We start from the raw sequence: 24,837 nt of genomic DNA on the forward strand, positions 1-24,837 counted from the left end.
TCTTTTCTCTCTTCCGATTCTCCTCCCTATCCCACCGGAGGGGGGCGGGAGGAGTGAGTGAGCGGCTGCGTGGTCCTTTGTTACCGGCTGGGCTGAAACCACGACAGGGGAACATACACAGTAATCCTTCCTTTGTCCTAAGGCGAACTTATGAGCTTCTTGGATCAGTAGCACAGTTGCAGTGACAGCTCTCAGACAACCAGGCCATCCCAGACTCACATTGTCTAATTGTTTCGAGAAGTAGGCCACAGCTCACCAACTTGGTCCCAGATATTGGGCCAGGACACCCAGAGCTATACCTTTTCTTTCATGAGCAAAGAGTTCAAATGTCTTTGTGAGATCTGGCAGGCCTAGGGCTGGCGCCCCCATTAAGCCTGTTTCAATTCTTTGAAAGCAGCTTTCCCAGCATCGGTCCAATCTATAAATCCATTGTTTGAGGTTTTGAGCTGCTCGTATAAAGGTTGGACCAGCAAGCTATAATTTGCAATCCACAGGCAACACCACCCAACCGTTCCCAGAAAGGCTCGCAATTCTTTTAGAGTCTTAGGTTCAGGGAGACGACAAATTGCCTCTTTTCTCTCAGTTCCTAATTGTCTCTGTCCTTTCAGGATTTCAAAACCCAAATAAGTTACTTCTCCCTGGGTTATTTGGGCTTTCTTTTTTGACACTCGATATCCACTGATTCCCCAAAAGTTCAGAAAGTTAATAGTTAACTTTGTGCATTGTTCTTCCATCTCAGCTGCAATTAACAGATCATCCACATATTGCAACAAGATTCCTTGATTATTTTCTTTTTCCCAAATCTCTAATTCTTGTGCGAATTGATTTCCAAAAATGGTAGGGCTGTTCTTAAAGCCTTGAGGCAAGACTGTCCATGTATATTGTGTTTTCCTCCCAGTCTCAGGATTTTCCCATTCAAAAGCAAAAAGCTCTTGACTATTGGGATCCAAGGGAATAGAGAAAAAGGCATCTTTTAAGTCTAACACTGTGAACCATTCTTGTTTCTCTGTTAGGGTTGTTAACAAAGTATAAGAATTCGCTATTACCAGATGAATATCTTGTACTATTTGATTTATCGCTCTGAGGTTGTCCTAGTTTCAGCTGGGATAGAGTTAACTGTCTTCCTAGTAGCTGGTACGGCGCTATGTTTTGAGTTCAGTATGTGAAGAATGTTGATAACACTGATGTTTTCAGTTGTTGCTTAGTAGTGTTTAGACTAATGTCAAGGATTTTTCAGCTTCTCATGCCCAGCCAGCGAGAAAGCTGGAGGGGCACAAGAAGTTGGCACAGGACACAGCCAGGGAAGCTGACCCAAACTGGCCAACAGGGTATTCCATACCATATGACGTCCCATCTAGTATAGGAACTGGGAAGTGGGGGCGGGGAATCGCCGCTCGGGGACTAGCTGGGTGCCGGTCGGCGGGTGGTGAGCAATTGCACTGCGCATCATTTGTACATTCCAATCCTTTCATTATTGCTGTTGTCATTTTATTAGTGTTATCATTATCATTATTAGTTTCTTCTTTTCTGTTCTATTAAACTGTTCTTATCTCAACCCGTGGGTTTTGCTGCTTTTTTCCCGATTTTCTCCCCCATCCCACTGGGTGGGGGGGGAGTGGGTGAGCGGCTGCGTGGTGCTTAGTTGCTGGCTGGGGTTAAACCACGACAGAGGTCTTGAACTAATCTGTAATCTTTACCATTAGCCATTTTAACAGGCAAGATTGGGTTGTTATATTTGGATTTGCATTCTATTAACAATTTGTACTTTAGAAATTTTTTTATTACAACAATTTTACTAGTAGCCTGTACTTGTACATTGAGTTGGCTTAGCCCACTTTGAGTAGCATTAGCTAATGTTTCTACTTGGAGTGAAAGCATCTTATTTTGAAGATATGTTAACTGCGGTAAAAATATAGATTCCAATACCCATCCTATTTTAGTTACAGTACTTGGTGATTGCCAGGAATCATCTTCTCGCTTTACCTGATTCCACCATCGAGGCTACAAGGAAGATTTCTTCCAGAGAGGGCATAGAGTTAATAAGTCTAAAGTCCATTCTTTGCTTTTGTCTTTCATGGGAAGGTGAGTGGACCACATACCATCACTACTCACCCAAACAGTTAACCCTAAACTTTCCACCTGTCCTTTAATACAGTCAATCCCAGGCTAATTTTCCTTTCATTATTAAGAGGGGACCAAGTATTGTTGCAAATATTCTGGTAAAGAAATAAAAATTTAATCACATAAAAGAGTTTGGTTTGATTAAGAAGTAGAAAATTGTGAAGCATAGGTATGGGAGCGTTAAGTTTGAAATGTAGTCACAGGAACTTAGGAACTTTAGAAAATGTACTATGTGTAACCATAAGAATTCAAGTATTGTCTAAAAGCAGTTAACCACAGAAACTTTGACAAAGATTTGTTGATTTGTAGTGTTTTGTTTCAGGAAACTAAGGAAACTGTTATGGACACCAGTTTGCTGCTTGGAAACCCCTTACCCTTCCCACCTCAATCTAATTATCGAGGATTCTAATCAGTAGAGTTAAGTGAGATTAACCAATGATTGTTTTAACATAAGAATATAAATAAGATGGTGTGACTGAAGGACCAATTATTAGAAAGGTTACATTTAAGAATAGACATAGTGTGCATTTTTATGTAAACTAATATAGATGATGGTGAGAATCGTACTGTGCAGAATCACCTAAGAGAGGTCAAGAAGCGGACAAGTGAGGAAGACTATGGAAGACCACCAGAGGGCTTCTGAAGACCACCAGAGACCTTCACTGCGCCTGCCTGCGTGAAGAGACATTTACATATGCTAATGATTTATCGGAAAGTTAATGATTATGTATAACATTTTCCAGAAATTTAGTGAATATGTATAACAGGTGTGTATTTAACCTGCACAGTTAGACTAGACAGGTGCACACGATAGGTGTGACATGCGGAAACGGACTCCACAATCAGTGAGATTGTAAAGTAGGTATGTTTATTCAGCGCTGGGCAGCACGGGGGGTAGTCCCACCAAAGTCGTGCGCACCTGACGCGGCAGTTCGCTTCAAATTTATACAGTCAAGTATTACATATACATGAAGTTTCGCAATACGCCTATACGTAGGCATGATCTATCCCCGCTTCATATTAAAATTAGTTCCAAAAGTCACAAGGCCGGTCTTGGCTGGTTTTTGGGGTGGACTGCTGCTTCTTACCAGGGACTATCTCCTGCCCCAGCCAGCCTCAACAATGCAAACATTAAGCACCACTTCTCATCCTCTTGGGCCAACAATGCAAACATTAAGCATCACTTCTCATCCCCTTGGGCCAACAATGCAAACATTAAGCATCACTTCTCATCCTCTTGGGCCAACAATGCAAACATTAAGCATCACTTCTCATCCTCTTGGGCCAACAATGCAAACATTAAGCATCACTTCTCATCCTCTTGGGCCAACAATGCAAATGTTAAGCACCACTTCTCATCCTCTTGGGCCACGTCTACCTCTACTGAAATTTCTTTAACTTCGTTATAAGTTAGATAATTATTAAACAGTTCTTATCTACACCCATATATCTACTATATCTACTAAGGTTCCTTTGGTTTCCCGTTTCAGTCCCCCCTTTTCTAGAAAATAGTAAATTCTTTTACTATATCTAACTCTAGTACTTCTAATGCATTGTTTCCCTATCTAGCATTCTTTCAAAATATTTATTGGACTCGAGTCTTCGTCCGAACTGATTCTTTTTCCATTTGCTGTAGGAATCTCCTGTGTTTTGGAAACACCATAAGCTGCATCGAATTGTTGTACAAAGGAGTGTGAGTAGAAAAATGATTGTTATTGCTGTCACAAACAGTTGTTTTGGCCATGTTAAATTTGGCAACCAGGAAGTTAGTTTTTCCCATATCTCAGAAAATCCCCATGATGTGTCATCCATAGTGATAAGATGTAACTCCTTAGAAATTTCCCAAATCTTTTCATTATCTGTCTCTACTTGCTGTCTTTCATTTAAATAAGCACAACAGCTTTGATTTATAAGTACGCACACACCCCCTTCCTTTGCGGTTAACACATCTAATGCAAGGCGATTTTGTATCGTTATCTTTGCCAAGGAATCAATTTTGGCTTGTAATTTTCCTAGAGCGTCAGCAGTAGTATTGGCTAAAGTCTCGATCACCGCTGATACATTGACTATTGCTTTTTCCAATTCAGATACTCCAAGCATTGGGAAAAGCCATCGTACCACACTGTGGAATGTGGTACCTCGTTCTATAAGAGGGTTAGAGGTTCTTTTAGTCCTCGTGTGGTGCCATGGGGATCGGAATATTCCCTGTAATTTTCCTAAGATAGGGAGTGTTTGTGGGATTATTATTCCTTCTCTGCATTCTCCCCACCAATCGATAGGTAAACTCTTATGTGCCTCCCCGTTTGCACAAAGGTACCAACGCCCGTCAGGGAGATTACAATTGGACGGCTCCCGAGGAGGAGGAAGATAACAACTCCCTGTTAGATTTCCCCATCCGGTATTAGCTATCCCTGTAGAGTGTGATTCATTACATCGAAAGCAAGTTCCATTCAGTGTCCCAAGAAAACTAGAAGTGTTGGCATAATGGGGGCGCATCATTATGGGGTCTCCCCCTCTGCCTCTTTCCATGTCTTTTAATCTCCAAGACCAATTGTATCGATTATTATTATGTGGGTCTCTGCTATCCAGATCAAGATTATACTTCACTATAGTTCTGGAATCATTTCCATATAAACAAGTATAGTTGGCAGTTCTATTTAATAGTGTTTTAGTGCTGTTTGTTCTGAGGGGGACACCAATAAACGGGAAGGTTTCTCCTTGTCTGGGTATTAAGGTACACATCCAACAGCTTGATACATTAATATCCTTTGCTAGCTCCTGGTTATATCTGACAAACAGGTTTTCATCCCACGCCTTACACAGAGTCGCCACAACTCCCCATATTACTGCGTAAAAACTAAACGTCCATCGGGTTTTGTGGTGACTTTCCATGGAGTTTTGGGTGTCTTTTTCACTCTGGTGTGATTGTTACTGATTTGTCATTGATTTGTTGTCAGTTAGAATTAATCATATTTAGTTTTAACATTTTAGCAAAATCATATGTATGTTGTATATTATACATTTAACCACCAACCAGTGTCTGCTGTGAAATCCCCTGTATAGCCCCGTATCAAGGCCAGAGAAATTGGCTAAAATCATCTAGTAGGAACATTTAGAACTTAGAGAACAGGATAAAGAAATTAAAATCTCATTATAAAAGAGTTTGATTTGACTAAAAAGTAGAAAATTGTGAAGCATAAGTATGGGAGTGTTAAGTTTGAAATGTAGCCTTAGGAACTTAGGAGCTTAGAAAATATATAATGTGTAACCGTAAGAATTTAAGTATTGTTCAAAATCATTTAACCACAGAAGTTTTGACAAAGATTGGTAGTCTTGTAGTGTTTGTTTTAGAAACTAAGGAAACCGTTATGGACACCAGTTTGTTGCTTGGAGACACCTGAGAGGTCAAGAAACGGACGAGTGAGGAAGACTATGAAAGACCACCAGAGGACTCCTGAGGACCACCAGAGACTTTCAGTGCGCCTGCGTAAAGGACATTTACATATGCTAATGATTTCCCGGAAGTTTAATGAATATGTATGACTTTTCTTGGAAATCTAATGAATATGTATCAATAAGTCCTAATATAAGGTGTATTGTTTTGGTGACAGGTGTGCGTGGTTCGTGAGAGGACTCGCCCGCGCACCCGGCCGTCAATAAAGAAGTGTCTGCTTATCTACACTAAATTGGTGTTGATAAGGTCTTCATTCCGAGCTTTTCGGTAACATGATGAATCCAAGCGTTCTGTTCCTTGATTTTGATTGCAGTAAAGGAGGTGAGTAGTACTTGGAATGGTCCTTCCCACTGTGGCTCCAGGGTTTTTTCTGTAAGAGACTTTACATATACATAATCCCCAGGTTGTATATTATGTACAGGTCCATCCAAACCTCTCCCTCGAGTCCCAGCTACATGCTTCCTGATTTTATTAAGTTGCTTGCCTAATGCTACCATGTAAGAAGTCATAATTTCATCCCCCGCTTGTACAGACACCCCTTTCTGTATTTCATAGGGTTGTCCATACAACATTTCAAAGGGGCTCAGTCCTTCCCTCGCCCTTGGTCTTGTTCGTATACGCAGAAGGGCTAAAGGTGTTACCGAAAAGCTCGGAATGAAGAACTTATCAACACCAATTTAGTGTAGATAAGCAGACACTTATTTATTGACGGCCGGGTGCGCGGGCGAGTCCTCTCACGAACCACGCACACCTGTCTTCAAAACAATACACCTTATATTAAGACTTATCGATACATATTCATTAGATTTCCAAGAAAAGTTATACATATTCATTAGATTTTTGGGAAATCATTAGCATATGTGAATATCTTTTACGCAGGCGTAGTGAAGGTCTCTCCGAGGCGTGGTAAGTCTTGGAGGTGGGTAGCTTTTGACCAGGAGGTGTGTTTTGGTATTATAATGAAGCAAAGTTCGTCTAGAGTTTATGATTTCTTCATCGATGTTATGGCAACAGGTGCAATCCATCCTTTTTGACAGTAGCTATGCAGTTATCTCTAACGGCTCTAGCCAGGGACCTTCCAGGAGCCTTGTACTGCACATTCTATCTTTGGGGATCGGCCGCTGCGTTCCAAACAGGCCGTTGTCAGGTAACATACTGACAACTCTTACACCACCCCGTTGTCAGGTATTTCTTTATCCTGTTCTCTAAGTTCTAAATGTTCCTACTAGATGATTTTAGCCAATTTCTCTGGCCTTGATACGGGGCTATACAGGGGATTTCACAGCAGACACTGGTTGGTGGTTAAATATATAAAATACAACATACATATGATTTTGCTAAAATATTAAAACTAAATATGATTAATTCTAACTAATAACAAATTAATAACAAATCAGTAACAAAGGGAGAGACTGAGGCCATGTCAAATTTGCTTCTTGTCCTAATTTCACAATTTGCTGTTTGATTAAGTGGTTCATTTTTTCCACTTGACCACTCGACTGGGGGTGATATGGAGTATGAAGCTGCCAATCTATACCTAAATGGCGGCTAATTTGTTGTACTATTTTTGAGACAAAATGTGGTCCTCTGTCAGAGGATATGGTTGCTGGAACCCCAAAACGTGGCATTATCTCTTGTACCAGTATTTTAGTTACCTCCCGAGCTTTAGCCGTTCTTGTTGGGAATGCTTCTGGCCAACCTGAAAAGGTATCAGTTAATACCAATAAATATCGATAACCCCCTTTTCTTGGAAGTTCTGTGAAATCAATTTGCCATTGTTGTCCAGGCCCATTGCCTTTTCCAATCTGGCCCATTTCCGGCTTGGGGGTATTCTTAGGATTAGTCTGGAGGCAAAGATCACACTGTTGAGTCACCTGTCTCACCGTGGTGTATAAATTTCTAGCCACAATTTCTCTTATCAAATGTTTATACAGAGCCTCTGTCCCCCAATGTCTTTTCCTATGTTCCTCCCGTATCAAATGCCACAGTAAGCAAGAGGGAATGATTAGTTTCCCCTCTGGGGTATGAGCCCACCCCTCTTCATTGTATGACCCTTCTAAATCTGTAATAAGCTTCTGATTTTCCCTGGTATATTCTGGCTTACCTTTTAGGGAGATTTGTCTATCAGGAATTAAAGCTCCTTCTATTTTTACCTTTGTTTTGGCCACTTGTTTTGCGCCTCTGTCCACCAGTTCATTCCCTTTTTCCAAATCTGAGCTCACTTTCTGGTGTGCCTTAATATGCATAATTGCCACTTTCTCAGGGAGCTGGACAGCTTCCAGTAACTTCAGAATTTCTTCTGTGTGTTTGATATTTTTCCCCTGGGAGTTCAATAGTCCCCTCTCCTTCCAAATTGCTCCATGTGCATGTACAACTCCAAAGGCATATTTTGAGTCTGTATAAATGTTCACAACTTTGCCCTGGGCCAACTCCAGGGCGCGGGTTAGAGCAATTATTTCTGCCTTCTGTGCGGAGGTGTTCATGGGCAAAGCCCCCGATTCTATTACCTCTTGGCTGGTGGTGACGGCGTATCCCGCATGTCGATTACCATTTAGGACGTAACTGCTTCCGTCTGTGAACCACGTTTCCCCGCTTTCCATGGGGCTGTCTTTCAGGTCTAGGCGACTGGCGTATGTTGCTTTGATGGTTTCCAAACAGTCATGATGTACCGGTTCTCCTGTGTTCCCGCTGAGAAAAGAAGCTGGGTTGACAATGTTAGTGACTACAATCTCCACATCATCCTGCTCTACCAATATAGCTTGATATCTCAGGAATCTTTGTGGAGAGAGCCAATGTCCACCTTTTGCTTCCAGTACTGTTGATACTGTATGAGACACCAGAACAGTCATTTTCTGGCCCAGAGTAAACTTTCGGGCTTCCTGTATGTTCAGTATTACAGCTGCAACCGCCCGCAGGCATCCAGGCCAACCTTTTGCAGTCGTGTCTAACTGCTTAGAGAGGTAGGCAACTGCCCGTCGATATGGGCCCAGGTTTTGTGCTAATATTCCCAGGGCAATGCCCTGCTTCTCGTGGGAGTAAAGAAGAAACGGCTTACATCTGGGAGTCCTAAGGCTGGGGCCGACATCAAAGCCTTTTTCAGTAGCTCAAAGGCTCGTTCGGTCTCCTTGTTCCACTCAAGGTGTTTCTGCTCAGTGGCTGTCAGCGCATACAGTGGTTTAACAAGCAATCCATAATTATAGATCCACAATCGGCACCACCCCGTCATTCCCAGAAAAGTCCGTAACTCTTTCACTGTCTGAGGTCTCCGAGTTTGACATATTGCCTCTTTAGGGGCCTGTCCCAAAGTTCTTTGTCCCGCACTAATTTCATAGCCCAAATAATTAACTTTGCATTGCATTACCTGTGCCGCCTTCTTGGATACCCGGTACCCTTGAAGTCCCAGGAAATTCAACAGACTCACCGTCCATATTATACAATCTTTCTCTGTCTTGGTGCTGATCAGGATATCATTCACATACTGCAACAGCTTTCCCTCCTCAGACGGGGTTTCCCAGGATTCCAAGTCTTTCGCAAGTTGATTGCCGAAAATGGTAGGACTATTCTTAAATCCTTGTGGCAACACCGTCCAAGTGAGCTGGGTCTTTCGACCACTCTTGGGGTTTTCCCATTCAAATGCAAATAATTTTTGGCTGGTCTCATGGAGAGGGAGGCAAAAGAAAGCATCCTTCAAATCTAAAACAGTAAACCAAGTCAATTCAGGTGTTAATACAGTCAACAGGGTATATGGGTTCGCCACTACCAGGTAAAGATCTTCAGTTATCTTATTCACCGCCCGTAAGTCTTGGACTGCGGAGGCACAGGACAACACACACAGACCAATGTGATCAGGTGAAGCCCACTTTACTAGAGCATCAGACATCATTTTATACATTAGTTACATCTGTACATGCGTTTAGCTATTTTACTATTGGTTGCACACATTATTCACGCACTGTCCACGCGTCTAGTTACACTTAATGATTGGTTATATCAACACTGTACACGCGCATAAACATAAAACATAATTGGTTATACTAACTAAAACATACGAGACTTGTCTCAGTCTAACTGGTCAAGATAAACTGCCGAATTGAGGTTGTTTGTGCCAAGTTCTCTTTATCGTGGAATGCGCACCTGTGTTTTTCTAATTGGTATCTTTCTTATTTTTGTCTTCTGTTTATTCTGCTCAAGGCCTTCTAAAGGCGTCTGGAATGCTCTTGTGATCATTAGCTAAAAATGTTCCACAACATTGGACCACCTGATATGACCCATCGGGCTTCCGAACAGATAATATAGTGGTATTGAATTCAGACTCACATTCTTTTAATAATCCCAACTGCAAAAATTTTTCTATCACCGGCTGGATTCCTTCTCTGTCTTCCTTCTTTAGGGGATATTGTTTAATTCTTACTGGCTTTTGGCCTTCCTTGATCCTAACTTCAACAGGTGGAGCACTTTTCGCTCTTCCAGGTGCATCAGTAGCCCATACCCCTGGGTACACTTGGTTTAAGATGTCCTCTTTAATGCTTCCTTCTAGGGGGAGACTGGTTAAGGTTAGGCTCAACATTTGAATATATTGCTGATCTTTTACCTCCAGAGTAATTTCTCCCTTTTCGAATACAATTTTTGCTCCCAATTGTTCCAACAAGTCCCTTCCCAAAAGTGCCTTTGGGGAGTTGGGCATATATAAAAATTTATGAATGCCCCACTGTTTTCCTAATTTATATTCTAAAGGTTTACAAAAATATGCCTTTTCACTTTGGTCAGTTGCTCCTTTCACCATGACATAATCATCTCCCAGGGGCATCGAAGCTTGGTTCAGAACTGAGTATGTTGCCCCCGTTATCTACCAAAAATTTTACCTCTTGTTGTGTTTTCCCTAGCTTAATTATAACCAGTGGATCCACTAGGGTAGATTCCCCAGGTTCCCGTCAATCTCCCTTCACATGGGCTACCGTTCTTCCTGTTTGAGCCCTCTGATCCTCCTTGTTCCTTGGGCATTCCTTTTTCCAATGACCAAATTTCTTACACAAAGCACATTGATCCTTGCCCAGTCGGGGCAAGTCTCGTCTAGGCCCTCTTCCTCTTTCTTCCTGGATAACAGCCAGTAATTTCTTTTGCCCTTGCCTATATCCTTCCTCTCTGTTACTAAATACTCTCCATGCTTCATCCAATAATATTTCCAAATTCCTACCCTCTGTAGGGCGTAATTTCTGAAGTTTGTGCCTTATATCCCCTGTAGATTGACCCAAAAACAGGGAGACCAATTGTACTCCTACCTCTGACCCAGGATCCAGCGGTGTGCTGCGGCGCATTACATCCCCCAATCGATCCAGGAATTCAGATGGAGACTCGGAAGGACTCTGTTTGACTGCATAAAAAGCTGACCAATTTATAGTTTTGGGGATTGCCCTCTCCATTCCTTTTGTAATCCACTCCTGATACCCCTGCAATCTTTCCATATGTGCAGATCTATTAACATCCCACTTTGGGTCTTGGAGAGGGAAATATTCCTTAATGTCCCCTCCTGTGATCTTATAATGATCTTCAGCAAGGTTCCCTGCTGTTTTTAAAATCAGCTGTTTCTCTGTCTCAGTCATATATTCCAATAATAGCTGTATATCCTTCCAATCAGGGTTATGCTGTTTTACAATAAATTAGAAATGCTTAGTTACACTTACCAGATCACTCCTATAATCTTTTGCAACATTTTTCCATTCCCCTAGGTCAGCAGTAGAAAAGGGTACTTTGATTAACATCGTCCCACCATCCGGCCCCACCGCCTCTCGGAGAGGTACTTGTAAAGCTGTTGAGGTAGTTTTCTTCCTAGTACGGGAAGATACAGGGCTGTCCGGGGGGGTCGGAGTTCTATCCGAGTCTGCATCCTGTTCCTGTGGTCGAGGGGGAGGCTTAAACAAATCAGTTAGATCTTGTTCTGGTGCCTGATGGATTTTATTTGCCTTAGTACATCTTTGTCCAATACTACATGCCGAACAGCAATGCCTCAGTTTACCTCTAAGCTCCTTGTTGTTTTCTTGCTCAAGTGCAAGCACCATGGGGTCCTGTGGGGGTACCATTCCACAGTCCCTTTGCCACTCCGGATGGTTTCGGAGGGTGAAAAACATGTCTGCATATGAAACCTCATCCCATTTTCCTTCTCTCCTTAAAAATAGCATTAGTTGTAATAGACTATTATAATCTATTGACCCATTAAGTGGCCACTAAGCATCACCTTCTAACTTATACAACGGCCACCATTGATTGCAATATTTAATAAGGTTCTTTTTATTTTCCGTACCTCCGGTCCCAACAATATCTTTCCAGTGGGCAATTACACAACCCAGAGGACTCTTCCTCAATATTCCCCCTTGATTGTTTCCCATTTTATAACTTCTCCTTTTAATAAGCTTCCATGCAAATCGTTTCTTACACCTCTTTATAGTCTTCTCCCAGTTTTCCTCCCACACGTCCCGAATTTCCGGGATTAAATTTTCCTTTCACACACCAATTTCACTATTTCGGCTACCTTTCCAACCACAAACAATCTCAACTGTATACGTAGCCCGTCCCCTCTTATCCCAGGGAGTCCAAACCCGACACTCAGGGCATTCAATATCCCCTCCACAATCTGTCACGGTCCACTCGGTGGACTCGTGATGGTTCGTTTGCTACGATCTCGAAAGTGCAAAATTAAGGTGACCAACACCAAAGGGGATAGCAGTAATCACACAGTAAAACTTTATTGTATTGCCTGTGAAGAGGCACGCGATAGTTAGAGATGGGTGAGAGAAAGGAGAAAAGTAAAGTTAAGTTTAGAAAGAGGAGGAAAAGAGGTTATAGCTACCACCGCTGATCTCAAGACGTCCTAACGGTCCCGGGTCCAGCTAATGCTGCGTCGTCGATCGTCGTGGTCCTTGGTGGGGAAGCTTCAAATTCCCATTGTTCAGAAGTCATCTTTTATGCTTAGTAACACACCTTGCTCCACCTCTGCCTCAGGAGTCTCCGCCCTTCTCAGAATACAATTATCATATCTCCGCCCTTCTCGAGCGAGGCTATCACGCAGGCGCAGGGTCAGTGTCCGAGGCGTGGTAAGTCTTGGAGGCGGGTAGCCTTCGACCAGGAGGTGTGTTTTGGTATTATAATGAAGCAAAGTTCGTCTAGAGTTCATGATTTCTTCATCGATGTTATGGCAACAGGTGCAATCCATCCTTTTTGACAGTAGCTATGCGGTTATCTCTAGCGGTTCTAGCCAGGTACCTTCCAGGAGCCTTGTACCGCACATTCTGTTCTTGGGATCGGCCGCTGCGTTCCAAACAGGCCGTTGTCAGGTAACGTACTGTTCATGTTCCTGATGACAATGTTGAGACAATGCTGATTTTCTGACCGACTCTTACACCACCCCGTGGCTCAACATGGTCGTCAGGACGTCAGGACCGCTTGGTGGTAGCATGATAAAGAAGAGGAAGAAGAAAAGGAAAAGAAAAAGACAGAGAGAGAGAGAGAAAAGGAGAGAAGATAGAAAGGCATCTACAATTTATATCAATTACAATCAAAATTGTTTATATATATAAAAAAAAAAAGAAAATCAATGAGGTTTCAAAACATCAATTGATTTGGGAATATCCACATTGGATGGAACATCAAGCATATTATATGTGTTCAGTACAGACATCAAATGCGTTAACCGATTCATCATTCTCCAGGCTATGACATACAATACTGCAGACAACGCCAAACTAATCAAAACCAATGTCAAAAGAACCACAATGGGGTGACACAACTTGTTCAGAATGCCTGTAGCAGTAGGCGACCATCCGAAAAGTGTGTCCCACCATCTATGTTCTGCATCCTTTTGCACTCTTTCTAAAACTCGGTGTATTTCTTTCACATTGTGATGAACAGTTATTAAGGTTTTCTGTCCGTTTTCCCTAATTTTCTCCAAAATCTCAACCAAATCCTTGTGTTGTAATAACTGTTTTACCAAAGTGAGATTCATTCCAATGGGTATAGGCAGCAATTCATGAATCAACATATAGTTAGATTGCAAAAGTTGGTGAGATGTGACCGGGGCCGAATAGGAAAAGTCACATCCAACAATCTTAGTGAAATTACAAACACAAAAATTTGAATGATTTTTAGTCTCTACAACTACCTTATCTACAGATAGAAAATCACAAACAGTCCTCAAACATACACAGCCTTTGCCGATGTATATGAGTACTGTTTCAGGGTTTTCATTAGGATGAATCTCAAAGTGGCAAATATTTTGTTCAGTATCCAAACAAATATCTTGTGCCTCAATTGCATTGCCTTCACAAACAAATCCTTGTTGTTCTCGTACAATACAAGATTCCAAATTAACAGTTTGCCGTTTTTCATTCACCTTTCGGGCCCATACTCTATGCTCAAAAGGATAGAGTATAGTTCCGTTGTGGTTCAACCCTAATGCAATAACGGGATAAATTGGGTATATGGTAGCATTATATATAGTAAGCACAAAAGTTGTAGCTACGTTTGTAACGGGATCATAAGTAAAGTTTACCAGGTTCCACCAGGATTGGAGTTCCTTCTCAAAATCAGTGGCACTGTCCCAAATTATTTTCCGAATTTCAGTGGGGAGAGTGCCTTCTTCCCCTTCTCTTATAATTGAGGCGGCTACCGACTGCATCCATATTTGAGCCTGGATACAACTGAGAGCCAAAGAGACGTTATTTTGGATCACCCCAAGTGCATCAGTAATCAATTCGTGGTCTCTTACATTTACCTTTTCCCATTTTGGTAATATATTTGACAACAGCCACTGGTTAGTCCCCAAAGCCAATAAAGAAGACCGCAAAGGCTGTTGTAATTTAGCCAAATCACTAATTGAGGTAGCCAACTTGTTCATTATTACTTCTGAATCGATGCTATTTAAAACTCCCAATCCTGTACCCAAAACACCGGTTAGGTCTCTCTGTGTTCTTTTCATGGGAAGAGTTCGTTTTTGCAGCCAGGTTGTCCATCCCTCGGAGTTCTTCTGCAAAACAAAAAGAAACAAAACTTGCCTCTCTGAGGCAAAAGAGATTAATACTATACAGAAAATTAAAATGATGGAATTATCCAGCGAGTATTTATCCGATGCTCCTTCCCTAGGGCATCGGATGCTACCCATGAGTATACATTCAGTGGGGTTTTTAATACCAGTGGCACACTTCCTACAGTGGGAAGTTCTACTAGGACAGGTTGTCCAGGGAAATGTGCTGGATTCTTAGAATCATCTGGTCCCTTTAATGAGGGAACTAGAGAGGGAGCCTTCGGGCAAAAGGCAGTAATTTTGGGGCATCCGTTTACCCCCCATCTGTCATTTACACCTTTGACAGCTTCCCATAGGCGGGCATCCCAATTTCCCTCTTGTGGTTTCAAAAGTCGTTTTAAGAGACCATTTGTTCTTTCTACAATCCCATTGGCCTGTGGATAGTATGGAGTGTGGAAGACCCATTTAATCCCTTCACTTTGTGCCCAATCCTGTACGATTTTGGCGGTGAAGTGGGAGCCATTGTCAGATTGTATTTCTTGTGGTTTTGGAAAAATTCCAAACCATTCACGCAGCGCTTTCACAGTTTTTTCTCCCGTAGCTTTGTTCAAAGCTTCGGCTTGGACTAGCCCTGATGTTATCTCCACTCCTACCAGCACAAAGCGTTTTCCTCCTGATTTCTTAAAGGGGCCTATATAATCTACCTGCCAAGCATCCCACAAGCCTTTACCCTCTCTTAAATGCAGAGGGTCATCCTCTAAGGGGTGTCTTTCGAGCCGTGTACGGCACTGTTCACAGGCTGATATGCAGGTTTTACACATTTCCCTAGTGACAGGCCAGCCCCGGGCAAGGGCTTCACGATACAAATCTTTAGCTCCTGTATGTTTACGTTTTATATGTAACCATTCTAACAAACGATCCCAATCTTCTGTGATCTGGTCCTTTTGTACAGGAGCTAGTCTTGCTAATTCATCAGCTTTGTTGTTCCATTCTCCTGCCGAGCCCCCATCTACTTGATGAGAAGCTACCCATCCCACAGCGAAGTTCCCTTGTCTTGCAATGCTCAGGATTTCTTGCCACTTGTCCTTCTGCCACACTGAAATTCTGTTAACCTCCCATTCATTTTGCTCCCAGAAAGGGAGCCATTCAGTACATCCTTTACATACTGCATAGGAATCAGTATATATATGGACAGGGGAAGCGGTTTGTGCTTCATGCTTGAAAACGCTCCATACTGCAATTAATTCTCCTACCTGGGCACTCCCTTCTCCCTCTGTTATTATCTGTTCTTTAGTAGTAGTGTGGAGGGCTACTGCCCGGTATTTCCACACTTTTCCTTCTCGCTTTGCTGAAGCGTCGGTAAACCAAGCATTCACTGACTGATCGTGGGAGAAAGGAGGGGCTACCTGAATAACTGAGATAGGTTTGTCTTGGCTGCCGTCCCGGCTTTCTGTTTCTTGGATAGCTAAGTTTTTTAAAGCTCCTTCAGTCACTGAGAAAAGGTTACAATAGTTTTCAATCTGGGCATACCACTTTTGTACCGAGGCTCTCTGGGCCACCCCGTCAGGAGGGGGGGGTCCCGTTAGTGACTGCTTTTATAACTTTGAACGGGCCTCTTAGCACAATTGGTTGCTGACGTGTAATTTTCTCCACTTCTATGAGAGCCATGCTAACCACAAACAAACCTTTCTCCCATGCAGTATATCTCTTCTCAGCATCCTTAAAGCCACGGGAGTAAAATCCTACAGGGCGGGTTGGACCCTCAGGACCACGTTGCCAAATGTGTACTGACAATCCTGTTGTGGCAAACCCCCATTCTACCTGAAAAGGGTCTGTAGGGTGGATAGGGCCAAGAGCCTGATGAGCTGTTGCTTCAAAAATTAACAATTGCATTGCTTCTTCCTGAGAAGCAGTCCATTCCCATTTGGCCCGTTTTCTCAGCAAATCATAAAGAGGTCTGGCAATAATAGAAAAGTCTGGGATATGTTTTCTCCAGAATACCAATAACCCTAAAGCATGCTGCAAATCCTTTTTTGATTCAGGCATTTTAATCTGATCTAGAGAAGTGAGGGTGTCTGGTGGGATACATGTCATTCCCCCTTTCCACCAAATTCCCAAAAACTTTACTTCTTGTGAGGGTTTTTGTATCTTTTCTGGGGGAATTTGCAAACCCAAGTTCTCCAAATGAGAAATTATGTTCTGTTGGGTTGCCCCCACCTCCTTTTCTTCATCTCCACCCACGAGAATATCATCAATATACTGGTAGACAGCTATGCCGTCGGCTTTTGGCATTTTCTCCAGTTCTTGGGCCAAAGCGTGGTGAGCTAGTGTAGGGGAATGTTTGTATCCCTGAGGCAGCCGGGTAAAGGTAAATTGTTGTCCCTCCCAAGTAAAAGCAAAACGATCTCTGTCTTCTGGTCGCAAAGGTATCATGAAAAACATATCTTTAACATCTATGGTTGCCATGATCGGATGAGCTTTTTCCTGAATTGTTATTACCAGTTCAGCCATATTAGGGACTGCGGCAGTCAGAGGCCCTGTGTTAGCATTCAGCCTTCGAAAATCTACTGTGAGCCTCCACTTCCCATTAGGTTTTTTCACCGGCCATACCGGCGAGTTGAAAGGAGAATGGGTATTTATCACCACTCCTTGTTCCCGCATCTCCTGCATGACTGGTTTGATACCTTCCTTTGCTCCCGGGGGAGGGGATATTGTTTAACACTAGTTACTTTGCTAAATGGCAGAGGGGGTGCAGTTTGAAGTAGCCTGATGTTCAGCTGCGGTGTCCCAAAAGTCCACAACAATCCTTCTGAATCCTCCCACCCCCTTCCTTTAAGGGCATCTATACCTAACAGGTTAGTCGGAATGTTCCCAACCACCATGTCAATAGTGATTGTGCCTTCCTCTCCCGGCAGCATCAGCTTTACTGGAACAACGTTCATAACTTCTGTTGACCCTAGAGCATTCAAGACACAAATGTTTCGCTTAGAGGGAATCACCCCACACCTCTGTGCATCTTCCTCAGTCAGGGCAGAGATCTGTGCACCGGTGTCAATTAAAAAGGTTACGGGTGCACGCTTAGGACCTACAATAGCTGTAATCAATAAATCTCCTCTGTTAGTTTTAGTGAGCTGTCGGATATAAATCCATCCTCCGTTCCCCCGCCCACTGCTAAGGAACGGAGGTTCTAGTTTCCCTGCTGACTTTCCCCATCGCCCGTGCTTTCCGCGGGGGGGGCTGTGGGCATGACAGGGGAGATTTCTCTATCTGACCTTAAGTGCTGTGGGTGTTGTTTCGGACCATACCACTTTGATATCAGTTTACTCAGTTTATTAAGGGGTAAACCATCCATTACATCTCTGGGAACTCCCTTTTTAATTCCCAAAGCCCACCATTGCTGTCTAGTCAGGGGCTGTCTTCCTCCTTCCCCAGTTTTAGAGTAGGAGTAGTCAGCAGCACTGGCGGAGTCAGTGAGAGCGGTTACAGTTTTACTAACAGATAGGGGTAGATCTTTAGCTCCTACTTGACGGATTCCTTTAGGTTTCTCCTCCAAAGTTCTCACAGGACCGTATTTTCTGCTATAATCTATCAATTCCTGTGCTACATCTCCCCACGTCCACATCCTTTTATGTTTTGAGTGGGAAGAAGCCGAGCTATGATTAAAGGGTGAATCCGTGCCAACATTACTTTCATCTCTTTTGCCTTTAATAAAGCTCTCCAACTTTTCTACAGGGTCTAAAGACACTATGGTCCTTTGGAGAACAATCCCGGTAGATTTGAGTGATTCTGGGAGTCCCCTTATTAAAGGAGTCATGATTTCAGGATTCACCGGCAACATCATTGGGGATTCACATCCGGGAGCTAACTTCCTTTCATGTATCATTTGCAGGCAGGCTGCTTTGTGCACACTTTCTAGCAATTGATCAACTGTGCCTGTGATTGCTAGGGGATCCCCCCTGTCTAAGGGGTTCAGCCCTCCGGCCCAATAGGCAGCCCGCTGGGTTAGGGACCATGGGGCACGTCTATCCCCTGTTGTTAAAAAGACGCCGTGGCCCCAGTAACCACTAGCTTCCCTTTCACTTAACTGAATTTGGTCCCCTCCAGTTAAAGATACATGCCACACATACTCTGTTTCGGATTCTTTGGGAAGGCGCCCATATTCTCTTTTCATTTTGGCCAATTCAGTGGGAGTGTATGGTATCTCTTTAGTTGTAATATGTGGGTCATTATCCTCATCATTTATATAAGTATATTCTGCTTTAATCAAAGGCCTCACTTGGGGGTTTTCCCTGAAGTGTTTCCTTGCTTCCTCTAGCTCCTTTTGGGGGTATACCTGACTTATTTGCCGAATACCTATCTTTTCCATTTTCATTTCTATCTCATTCAATGATTCAACAGACTTTGAAAGTTCTTCTTTCAAGGCATCTTTTAGACAGCGATTTTCTTCCTCCTTTTCCTCTGCTTGCTGTTTGTACAAGCAAATTACTCTTTCTTTCTCTGCTAACTGCTCTTCCAGGTTGGAGGTTGTTTTCTGCAAAAGTTGTACCAAATTTTCAAGGGATTCTATGATTTGTTTTTCCTGGCTACGCCGCTTATAGCGGTCTTCAATTGCTGCGACCAGGCTGGCTCCAAGAACTGCACAGATTATCGCTTTGCCTTTGCCTGACCGTGATCTAGCCTCATTCTGTATAGAAATCACTCGGTCTGTTACACTCTGTAAATTTGCCCAATTGTCTCGAGCCCACTCTTCCCCAGGCAGGGAGGGTCGAGCTCCATACTTTGCCAAGAGTGCATAAAACGAGCCAAGATTTTTTACTGATGGAGAGTTTTGATAACCATTCTTTTCAGTCATTTTTGTTGCAAAGGGCCAAACTCACTTCGGGGAGGTCAAACTTAGTTACACCACACACGCAACAACTGCTGCGTCGCCCTCCTCTTCCCCGAGTGGCTGAAGGGACCAAAACTCACTTTGGGGAGTCAAAACTTAGTTGCTCACAGGTGCAGACTTTCTCTGCTTGTCCCTTCAACTTCCCCGAGTAGTCAACCTCATCTAATGAGGACAGTTCCCCTTTTTGCACTAAGAGATCCTTCACTTGATCCTGATAGACAGAGCCCTCAATTCGAGTTTGGGGTGAAATACACTGAGGTGTGTGCAGTGTGCGGGAATCCCGAATCGCCCCCCTTGCTTTCTGGACACCTCTCACCCTTTCAGGTGTAGGGCCAGGTGCGGCTGGAACGAAACGTTCTTCCCCTGTTACAAACCACACAAAACCTGCACCCCTCTGTCTCTCAGGATCCTGTCCGTGACGCCAGTTTAATGTCACGGTCCACTCGGTGGACTCGTGATGGTTCGTTTGCTACGATCTCGAAAGTGCAAAATTAAGGTGACCAACACCAAAGGGGATAGCAGTAATCACACAGTAAAACTTTATTGTATTGCCTGTGAAGAGGCACGCGATAGTTAGAGATGGGTGAGAGAAAGGAGAAAAGTAAAGTTAAGTTTAGAAAGAGGAGGAAAAGAGGTTATAGCTACCACCGCTGATCTCAAGACGTCCTAACGGTCCCGGGTCCAGCTAATGCTGCGTCGTCGATCGTCGTGGTCCTTGGTGGGGAAGCTTCAAATTCCCATTGTTCAGAAGTCATCTTTTATGCTTAGTAACACACCTTGCTCCACCTCTGCCTCAGGAGTCTCCGCCCTTCTCAGAATACAATTATCATATCTCCGCCCTTCTCGAGCGAGGCTATCACGCAGGCACAGGGTCAGTGTCCGAGGCGTGGTAAGTCTTGGAGGCGGGTAGCCTTCGACCAGGAGGTGTGTTTTGGTATTATAATGAAGCAAAGTTCGTCTAGAGTTCATGATTTCTTCATCGATGTTATGGCAACAGGTGCAATCCATCCTTTTTGACAGTAGCTATGCGGTTATCTCTAGCGGTTCTAGCCAGGTACCTTCCAGGAGCCTTGTACCGCACATTCTGTTCTTGGGATTGGCCGCTGCGCTCCAAACAGGCCGTTGTCAGGTAATGTACTGTTCATGTTCCTGATGACAATGTTGAGACAATGCTGATTTTCTGACCGACTCTTACACAATCTATTTGCAACCTCTGTTTACACCACACACATTCCAGGACATATGAGGGCATACACTCATTTCCTTGATGTAAAAGACACCATTCAAATACCCACATTTATGCGATGCACCATACAGGGACTTTCTTATACCAACACCACAAAATGATTAAGATAATCAAACTCAAAATTACAATTATAACGCTAACATATAAATTTAAGTTCCAAATTATTGGGGAATCACACCTTTGTTCATCTCCGGCCGTACCCCTTGTGGAGTTACGAAACTGTGGATCAGAACTCCACACACGCTCCGCAGCTGAGCTGCGTCTCTTTTACTCAAACATTCAATTCACAGTTTTAGACATTTACACATTAACAAGCATATATACACATATAAATCTCAACATAACATTTCCACATACTCACACAAAATCTTTAACATTAATTTTCCAAACATTCACATCATACAATCATCGCTCCAGTTGACAACCTTTCAGCAGCTGCAAAAATGTACCAAGCGCAATTGCGAGGGGGTGCGCTTACCCCAAAAATGTACCAAGCGCAATTGCAAGGGGGTGCGCTTACCCTTCTCCTGCCTCTTATATACCAGTCATCGACAGGTCCGTCCTGGCTCCCGATACTGGGATGTAGCAGTCACCCCGGATTTGCTCGATCTACCCCCAAGATCGCTGGCGGCCGCTCTATCGGTCAGCAAATCCCCCCTTGTTACCATACAGGGTACCCTCCTCCCATACGGGGACTCTGCTGCACTCGAGACGTCTCTGCGCGATTTACCACCTGCCCCGGCCAGTACCTTTACAGGCTCCCTTTGTGAAACATACCGTTTGGTCCGCGGCTTCAGGAGGTCGTTGTCTGCTCCCGCGGTGAGCGGCTGGCAGCGGAGGCTCCTCCGAGGAAAGTGCTCGGGGTGCGCCTGCTCTGCAGTCGCTCCCGCAGCTGAGCAGAGAGTCTCCTGGCTGGCTCGCCAAACTGACGTGCTGTGATGGTCGGACAAATTATAGTCAATGTCTCAAACATTCGTTAAAGAACTTTGGTGGAGAAAACGGCCTCTGTAAAAATGCTGGAGTTCTGTGAACAAGACAATGTGGCTGGAGGAGAGGGCCCCCCGGAGGGTGGGACTGCGCTTCTCCAAAGCCGCAATTCCTTATCTTAAGTGACCAGGAGAAGGAGCACAGCATATGCGCCTGGAGGAGGAGGCCCCACGGAGGATGGGACTGTGCTTCTATCTTAAGCGGTCATGCCAGCAGGAAAAGAGAGGCAACTCTGCGATGAACCCCCCCCAAAGCTCTCCGACCGATTCCAGAGAACCCCGGGAATGGGACTGCGCATGTCGAGACCATCGACTAACACGCTATAAAAGAAGGGAGAACAAGTTCTCAGCGCGTGCCCTCCGGAACTGGATCTCTACGCTGGCTGGACCAACGCTGGACCCAGGACTGGTGAAACCCTTTCCTTCTCTCTTTCTTTCTTTCTTTCTTTCTTTCTCTCTTTCTCTCCCTCCCTCTTTTCCTTCTATCTTTTCCACAGTCCCTACACCTCATCCTTTTAAACATAAACCGTTGACCAAGTCTGAGACTAGGAGTGGATCTAGCCGCCCCTGGGCTCCTCTCTGAGAAGGAGTCTAGAAAGCAAGGGGGTCTGCTCTGAACCTCGTGACTCAACGGGAGGGTTCTCCTTCTGACACAGTTTCATGTTCCTTTTTCCATTTCATTTTTCTATACTTCCCTCCTCTTCTCAAACAGCGGCTTAATGACATGTTGCAAGGTTCATATTGATAAGTTCACTTGTACTTAGGCAAGGTTATCTAGGTTGAATAAATGTTGATTGTTGTTTGAACTCCCCTGGTGTCGTTTCACCTTAATTCTGACAAAGGAAATCCACGAACCTGAGTCGCTCCAACTCTGGGACGCGACACGTGTGGAAACAGACTCCACAATCAGTGAGATTGTAAAGTAGGTATGTTTATTCAGCGCTGGGCAGCACGGGGGGTAGTCCCACCAAAGTCGTGCGCACCTGACGCGGCAGTTCGCTTCAAATTTATACAGTCAAGTATTACATATACATGAAGTTTCGCAATACGCCTATACGTAGGCATGATCTATCCCCGCTTCATATTAAAATTAGTTCCAAAAGTCACAAGGCCGGTCTTGGCTGGTTTTTGGGGTGGACTGCTGCTTCTTACCAGGGACTATCTCCTGCCCCAGCCAGCCTCAACAATGCAAACATTAAGCACCACTTCTCATCCCCTTGGGCCAACAATGCAAACATTAAGCATCACTTCTCATCCTCTTGGGCCAACAATGCAAACATTAAGCATCACTTCTCATCCTCTTGGGCCAACAATGCAAATGTTAAGCACCACTTCTCATCCTCTTGGGCCACGTCTACCTCTACTGAAATTTCTTTAACTTCGTTATAAGCTAGAAAATTATTAAACAGTTCTTATCTACATCCATATATCTACTATATCTACTAAGGTTCCTTTGGTTTCCCGTTTCAGGTGGAGCGATCCCCCGTGTGCCCAGCGCTGCAATAAAGGAGTGCCTGCTTCTTAACTTCTCATTGCTGTTACGGAGTTTTATTCCAGATTTCGGTAACACTACTTTCAACTTCTAATTATTAGGTCTTGAAATGCTTTTAATATCTTATGAAATATTTGTTCTCCTTTGAAGAGTACTTTCTAAAATGTTACTTTCAATTTTCAGGTCATTAACGAAGGAGGAATTGTTACCTGATCAGAAAGTAACTCCTGAAACACACAAAGTATGTTTAGAGAGGAGCCATTGATTTATTCTGCATAGAGTGCAAAGTGGAAGATTTCCACAAATCAAGCACACCTACTGAGGTTTTCAGTTCATACTTATACACTACAGTTAAAACACCATGCCTATCTAATACATATGTTCCATCTAACTATTGCATATTCATTATTTTGAGCAAGCATGACGTGTTCTCTTGAGCAATCATCCCAGAGTCTTCTACGCCTGTGCAGGGGTCTCTGGGAAGGATACCCCTACTCCTTTTGTCCTTTTATGGTCACGGGTCATCTGAGGACACCAGGGTCTTTGTTTCTCTTGGATGTATGTCCTTAATTAGCAAGTCTGTGACTCTTTAAGCATCCTCGATTGTAAGCAGAATCTTAAACTACATAAACTTTACCTTGAGTACACGTAATCTAAACAGTCCTTGAATAGCAAACATACCACACTTCTCATGTTTTAGTATTTTTTCTTTAAACTATCACAGCCTTCTTATTTGTTAATCAGTCTTTTGAAGGCTTGAGGCAACAGAATGAAGAGTGCTTCTTTAAAGGATTTGTGTCCTGAGGACAAGGGGTGCATTGCAAACTTAATTAAAGAACTTGCCAGGTGAGAATAAGCATCACCTGAAAATGCATTATGTTTAAGGAGAGTCGTTCCTTTAATTAACATCAAGCAATGTAGAACTGCATTATGGAACTGAATATTTGCATAAGGTAATTTTTCTTGCTGGAAGAGGTATGAACAGTAAAGCAGCCTGATCAGTTTTTCCTTGCTTCCTGACCCAAAGTCCCCTAAATGTATTGAAAACAAGAGCCAAAGTTTTGTGATCTGGAGTAGTTCATTCATATAAACCTAGTCACAGGGCTAGGGTTTTGTTTGCTGATTGTATCATGTGCTTTAAATAAACACATGTTGTCTTTTGGAAATTGCAAACTTTGTTGATATGAAACTTTGTAGTGCTTGTTTGTCAGGCGTAAGCTTTTATATGGAATGCTGTGTTAAAGGTGGATTGGTGATCTTGTGGCTGAAATATGTTAATCGGTATTTACCCGTGTTTGCACATGTACAGCAAGAGAGTCTAGTGTAATTTTAACTTATCTAGCCAAACTTTATTTTGCTTTCATTAATTTCTTCAAGTTCTCCCTATTCTTTGAAAGGAGAGGCTGAAATAGTGCAAGTTTCTCAGCTTTAGCAAAAGGTTTTTTCTAAGTTGTGGCAGGTGCACCCTCCCTGACAGGAAATGAAACTTCTCTGGGCAGGGAGGAGAGGAAAAAAAACCCAAACCCTAGAGGCCACAGGTTGAAAATTGAACAGACCAGTCCAACACACGTCAGGTACACGGAAGTGTTGACCTTTTGACCAATGGGGATTAAAATGACCACAGATCAGATTAGACA

At 43.4% G+C, this 24,837-nt stretch overlaps 1 long non-coding RNA gene and 1 pseudogene across 1 annotated transcript; one reads left to right on the forward strand and one right to left on the reverse strand.

Moving 5' to 3' along the window:
• Positions 1-12,084: 12,084 nt before the first annotated feature.
• LOC121233023 lies at positions 12,085-20,700 on the reverse strand. Its single transcript, XR_005931826.1, has 3 exons — positions 20,672-20,700; positions 17,273-17,276; positions 12,085-12,194 (listed from the first exon to the last, which is right to left on the reverse strand). It is a non-coding gene; the product is annotated as an uncharacterized LOC121233023 (long non-coding RNA).
• Positions 20,701-23,969: 3,269 nt separating this feature from the next.
• The window catches only part of LOC121232414, a 250,283-nt pseudogene continuing 249,415 nt past the window's right edge, over positions 23,970-24,837 (forward strand).

The sequence above is a fragment of the Aquila chrysaetos genome (genome assembly GCF_900496995.4).
Source record: "Aquila chrysaetos chrysaetos chromosome W unlocalized genomic scaffold, bAquChr1.4 W_unloc_3, whole genome shotgun sequence".
In the NCBI taxonomy this organism is placed as follows: domain Eukaryota; kingdom Metazoa; phylum Chordata; class Aves; order Accipitriformes; family Accipitridae; genus Aquila; species Aquila chrysaetos.